We start from the raw sequence: 6,587 nt of genomic DNA, 5'->3' as shown, positions 1-6,587 counted from the left end.
CCCTGAAGGAACTGTCTTGTTCAGTTCAAAGTCGAATGCCTGTGTTTCCAGCTGTAAGTCCAAATATTTACAAAATAGGATATGTTCTTGTAATTATTATTATTATTATTATTATTATTATTATTATTATTATTATTATTATTATTGCGCAGTTAACTATTGAATGTACGCCTAAGGGTGAGAAGCGCCTTACTGGTTATTATTATTATTATTATTATTATTATTATTATTATTATTACCCTTATTGTTACCCTTATTATTATTATTATTATTATTAGTGTTGTTTTCTCAATGAGATTAATCTAACCTTTGTATTCTATCAGGTTGTACCGGTCCGGACGGCAATCCTAAAGAGGTAGATGTTACGTGATTTTTACCTCTGTTTAAATATTGCTGCCATTGTTTAATAGTTTAGTAGTAGTAGACAGACAGACAGACAGACAGACAGACAGACAGACAGTAAGTAATGGTGTATGTTGACAGCCTAGGTTTTGTTAGATCTTCTGTTGGTACTAACATTGTTTCTGATCAAGGTGGGTGACACATGGAGGAGTGATTGTAAGCAGTGTACTTGTGATGAAACCTCAATGAGTGTTGAGTGTGAGCCAGTGGCATGTGCAACCCAACCATCTCCTCCTAGATGTGACAAAGATGGAGAGGTGCTGGTCAACGAAACCAAAGACTGCTGTCCAGTATCAAAATGTGGTGAGTTGTTTGTATGCCAACATAAAAGAATAGATTTAAATTAGACAATCCAAATATGAATCTTTATTTGCTCAAAATAACAAATTTGAATTCTATAAAAGCCCACATGATGAAAATATTCCTGATGTCCTACAATGTTCTACTTTGATGGTAATCATATATACATGATCTTCCTTCACCCACAGAGTGTGATAAAACAAAGTGTTCAAATCGCACACAAAAGTGTGCAACAGGGTTTGAAATGACCGTAGAAGACTTACCCGACAAATGTTGTGACTCATTTACATGTAGTAAGTTATTTTATTGATTCTGTATTCTGATTCTGTATTGTTATTTTCATTGATATGGACTTTGATGATGATTATGTCAGGAATGTGAGTGTTTGAATTCATTTTAAATATACAACATTATGCTTCTTCTCCAGAACCCAAAAAGGTTTGTGTCTACAATGACACTGAATACAAGGTAAGCCGTGATGTCGATTTGTGAACATTCCTAATCAAACATTTGCAATACAAACAAGCTACAGACAATGCTCATTGGAATAACTGTATTTTGATACATTTAAATATCTGTCGGACAAAGGTAATGAGTTTTCCGTTCTGTCACAGCCAGGTGTATCCATCCCATCCCAAGACATTTGCAAGAAATGCAATTGTAGTGAAAAAACGGATAACATCACATCTCTGAATGTTATCGAGTGTGAACCTATAAAATGTGACACCAACTGTTCCCAGGTAAATGTGCATGACATTAATAACCTTCTGCTCAGTATTGGATTGGGATTTTTCAAATCACTATTTTTTTAATCAAAAAAGCAATCTTTAATTGCTTTTGCTTTTATCAAGGCTATAAATCACACCTCTTTCACACATAACTATGCACTGAATCTCTGTATCTTAGCTATCATCTGTATGTGATCATGTGCAGAATTGGTCATGTCAGACTGCTTGTGAAACCATATTTATTCTTACAATAATGCATGGTGTTGTTTGGAACTGTATCAACTGTTAACAGCTTAACAACCACAAAATGACAGGATCATTATAATTTAATTTGATTTGAATATTGTTGATGATGTCAGCAGCAATACATGTACTGAATGCTGTCAGGAGATACAACACATATATTAAGTATTAAAAGGCATCATATTCATCTTCTTAATAATTTCATTGATTGTTGATCCCTAAAATATAACATGTGCTGTTTTTCAAACAGGGCTTCAAGTATGAAAATGTGACAGGACAATGTTGTGGAACATGCAAAAAGACCAGCTGCATTGTTCTTCTACCAGACAACACATCTTATGTTATTGAGGTGAGTTCAATAGAGAACCATGGTCCTCAATTTGTTTTACTAGTTTCCAACAGGTTGTTGTTGGAAATGTGTTTTATGTTCCATCAAATGATTTAATGTATTTTATAATGTAACTGCTTCCTCTCACAGCCTTCACAAACCTGGTCTCCACCAAACGACAACTGTACAAAGTATGAATGCGTCGCAGACCAACTCACAGTTCTTGAACAGAAAACTGAATGTGCTGAATATGATCCCAGCAACTGCCTTCCAGTGAGTAGCATATATCTGGATACTAGCTTCATAACATTTTCTAATAAAGGAATTGTGTACGGTAGTTGTGAAAGCTTTCCAGGGACATAATGTTTTTCTTCTTTAACTGCAGTAGTAAGAAGCTTTACTCACCATTTGAGCAATGGTGTTTTATCTGATTTGAATTTGTATCAAATTTGTATTACAGGGGACAGAAAAAATGGACAAGAAAGGCTGTTGCAAAACATGTAAGAATTCATTAACATTTGTTAAGCTTCATTTTTAGTACAATAACATAATTTCAAACTGTGCTAAAATGTTCAGTATTATGTCTCTAATAACTGTGCCTTTGTAATGTGTATGCACAGACTTGTAAATGTAAGAGACTGTTATCAGTTATTGTATTCTTACTCTTTGATAAATATTACCTTGTATGTGCAAACCAGGTACCAAGCGTCACAACTGTGTACATACGAACGAAACAACCATCGTGAATATTACAGAAGCACGGCCTACAAGTCGGCCCAGCGGTTCCACTGAAACTCAAACTGTCACTGTTCCTACAAGTCAGTTCATCGGTTCCAAAGAAACTACAACTGTCGCTGTACCTACAACTCGGGGCTTCGGAGGAACTAAAACTGTCCCTGTACCTACAACTCAGTCCGTAGGTCCCGAAGGAACTACAACTGCCGCTGTAACTACACCTGAGCCCATCGGCCCCGGAGGAACTAAAACTCTCCCTGTACCTACAACTCAGTCCGTAGGTCCCGAAGGAACTAAAACTGCCGCTGTAACTACACCTGCGCCCATCGGTCCCGGAGGAACGAAAACTGTCACTGCACCTACAACTCAGTCCGTAGGTCCCGAAGGAACTACAACTGCCGCTGTAACTACACCTGAGCCCATCGGCCCCGGAGGAACTAAAACTCTCCCTGTACCTACAACTCAGTCCGTAGGTCCCGAAGGAACTAAAACTGCCGCTGTAACTACACCTGAGCCCATCGGTCCAGGAGGAACTAAAACAGTCCCTGTACCTACAACTCAGTCCGTAGGTCCCGAAGGAACTACAACTGCCGCTGTAACTACACCTGAGCCCATCGGTCCCGGAGGAACTAAAACTGTCCCTGTACCTACAACTCAGTCCGTAGGTCCCGAAGGAACTAAAACTGCCGCTGTAACTACACCTGAGCCCATCGGCCCCAGAGGAACTAAAACTGTCCCTGTACCTACAACTCAGTCCGTAGGTCCCGAAGGAACTACAACTGCCGCTGTAACTACAGCTGAGCCCATCGGTCCCGGAGGAACTAAAACTGTCCCTGTACCTACAACTCAGTCCGTAGGTCCCGAAGGAACTAAAACTGTCGCTGTAACTACACCTGAGCCCATCGGCCCCGGAGGAACTAAAACTGTCCCTGTACCTACAACTCAGTCCGTAGGTCCCGAAGGAACTAAAACTGCCGCTGTAACTACACCTGAGCCCATCGGCCCCGGAGGAACTAAAACTGTCCCTGTACCTACAACTCAGTCCGTAGGTCCCGAAGGAACTAAAACTGTCGCTGTAACTACACCTGAGCCCATCGGCCCCGGAGGAACTAAAACTGTCCCTGTACCTACAACTCAGTCCGTAGGTCCCGAAGGAACTAAAACTGTCGCTGTAACTACACCTGAGCCCATCGGCCCCGGAGGAACTAAAACTGTCCCTGTACCTACAACTCAGTCCGTAGGTCCCGAAGGAACTACAACTGCCGCTGTAACTACACCTGAGCCCATCGGTCCCGGAGGAACTAAAACTGTCCCTGTACCTACAACTCAGTCCGTAGGTCCCGAAGGAACTACAACTGCCGCTGTAACTACACCTGAGCCCATCGGTCCCGGAGGAACTAAAACTGTCCCTGTACCTACAACTCAGTCCGTAGGTCCCGAAGGAACTACAACTGCCGCTGTAACTACACCTGAGCCCATCGGCCCCAGAGGAACTAAAACTCTCCCTGTACCTACAACTCAGTTCGTAGGTCCCGAAGGAACTAAAACTGCCGCTGTAACTACAGCTGAGCCCATCGGTCCCGGAGGAACTAAAACTGTCCCTGTACCTACAACTCAGTCCGTAGGTCCCGAAGGAACTAAAACTGTCGCTGTAACTACACCTGAGCCCATCGGCCCCGGAGGAACTAAAACTGTCCCTGTACCTACAACTCAGTCCGTAGGTCCCGAAGGAACTAAAACTGCCGCTGTAACTACACCTGAGCCCATCGGCCCCGGAGGAACTAAAACTGTCCCTGTACCTACAACTCAGTCCGTAGGTCCCGAAGGAACTACAACTGCCGCTGTAACTACACCTGAGCCCATCGGTCCCGGAGGAACTAAAACTGTCCCTGTACCTACAACTCAGTCCGTAGGTCCCGAAGGAACTACAACTGCCGCTGTAACTACACCTGAGCCCATCGGTCCCGGAGGAACTAAAACTGTCCCTGTACCTACAACTCAGTCCGTAGGTCCCGAAGGAACTAAAACTGCCGCTGTAACTACACCTGAGCCCATCGGCTCCGGAGGAACTAAAACTGTCCCTGTACCTACAACTCAGTCTGTAGGTCCCGAAGGAACTACAACTGCCGCTGTAACTACACCTGAGCCCATCGGTCCCGGAGGAACTAAAACTGTCCCTGTACCTACAACTCAGTCCGTAGGTCCCGAAGGAACTAAAACTGCCGCTGTAACTACACCTGAGCCCATCGGCCCCAGAGGAACTAAAACTCTCCCTGTACCTACAACTCAGTTCGTAGGTCCCGAAGGAACTAAAACTGCCGCTGTAACTACACCTGAGCCCATCGGTCCCGAAGGAACTAAAACTGTCCCTGTACCTACAACTCAGTCCGTAGGTCCCGAAGGAACTAAAACTGCCGCTGTAACTACACCTGAGCCCATTGGTCCCGGAGGAACTAAAACTGTCCCTGTACCTACAACTCAGTCCGTAGGTCCTGAAGGAACTACAACTGCCGCTGTAACTACACCTGAGCCCATCGGCCCCGGAGGAACTAAAACTGTCCCTGTACCTACAACTCAGTCCGTAGGTCCCGAAGGAACTACAACTGCCGCTGTAACTACACCTGAGCCCATCGGTCCCGGAGGAACTAAAACTGTCCCTGTACCTACAACTCAGTCCGTAGGTCCTGAAGGAACTACAACTGCCGCTGTAACTACACCTGAGCCCATCGGTCCCGGAGGAACTAAAACTGTCCCTGTACCTACAACTCAGTCCGTAGGTCCCGAAGGAACTACAACTGCCGCTGTAACTACACCTGAGCCCTTCGGCCCTGGAGGAACTAAAACTGTCCCTGTAGTTATACAGACAGCTCAGACGATAGGTCCCAAAGGAGCTAAAACTGCCGCTGTAACTACACCTGAGCCCATCGGTCCCGGAGGAACTAAAACTGTCCCTGTACCTACAACTCAGTCTGTCGGATCCGAAACAACTGGAGCTGTCACTGTCACAAGTCCGCTCATTGGTTTCAACAGCACACAAGCTGTCACTGAACCTACAGCTCGCTTCAGCGCTTCCACTGAAACTACAACAGTGGGTCCCGAAACTCAAATTGTTGAATGCAAATCAACAGTTCCAGTTGAAATTACATCCTGCGGTGGTGGCTGTCCGACATACTCAATGTAAGATTTCCATCTTTTCTAGGATTTGGGATTGGGTTTCTAGGGGAGGGATTTAGGCTATCATCAAATCTGCATACTTTGTTTGAAATTCTTCTCAAGACAACATTGTCTGCATTTTTCCCTTTGCAAAATATGCCAACAAATGAATCCATGTATACAATATTTGTTATTGGTTTATAAAATCACCAAATTCCTCTTTCATTTAACATGCTGTTACGATAGTAGTTTTGAGTCTTGACACTTGACAGAGAAGGAAATTGAACTGCCCAATTGAACTGCCCATCAACAATTCAGACTGTCCTAACTTCATAGAATACATTTAAGCTGATGTAAACAGACTGCTGATAGATATTCCCTAGTAACTAAATCTGGTGTAAAGCATCTCTCCTGATGATCCCTGACAAAATTGAGCATATGCATTAACACTTCATTTAACCTAACATTTACTATTTCCATTAAATACACTAGTCAGAGCAGGTTATACATTTGTGTGTACATGAGCAGTGGGACAATTTGTGTGCTTTTACTTGCTTTTACCTGTATCTGTATTAACCTGCATGCTCCACTGCACCACTAAAAGTAACGCTTACCACTACCACTGACACTGTTCTTCTCTTTTCTCTAAAGGTATTCAACAGAGACACATGGCTTAATGCGCAAATGCACCTGCTGTC

General features: G+C 43.4%; 1 long non-coding RNA gene across 1 annotated transcript; it reads left to right on the top strand.

Annotated features, from left to right (window-relative positions):
* Positions 1–628: 628 nt before the first annotated feature.
* On the top strand, positions 629–2,022 carry LOC306932541. Its single transcript, XR_013791120.1, has 5 exons — positions 629–705; positions 891–995; positions 1,130–1,170; positions 1,317–1,442; positions 1,924–2,022. It is a non-coding gene; the product is annotated as an uncharacterized lncRNA (long non-coding RNA).
* Positions 2,023–6,587: the final 4,565 nt, after the last annotated feature.

This window comes from Electrona antarctica (genome assembly GCF_951216825.1).
Source record: "Electrona antarctica genome assembly, chromosome: 11".
In the NCBI taxonomy this organism is placed as follows: Eukaryota; Metazoa; Chordata; class Actinopteri; order Myctophiformes; family Myctophidae; genus Electrona; species Electrona antarctica.
This window is presented reverse-complemented; position numbering and strand designations above follow the sequence as displayed.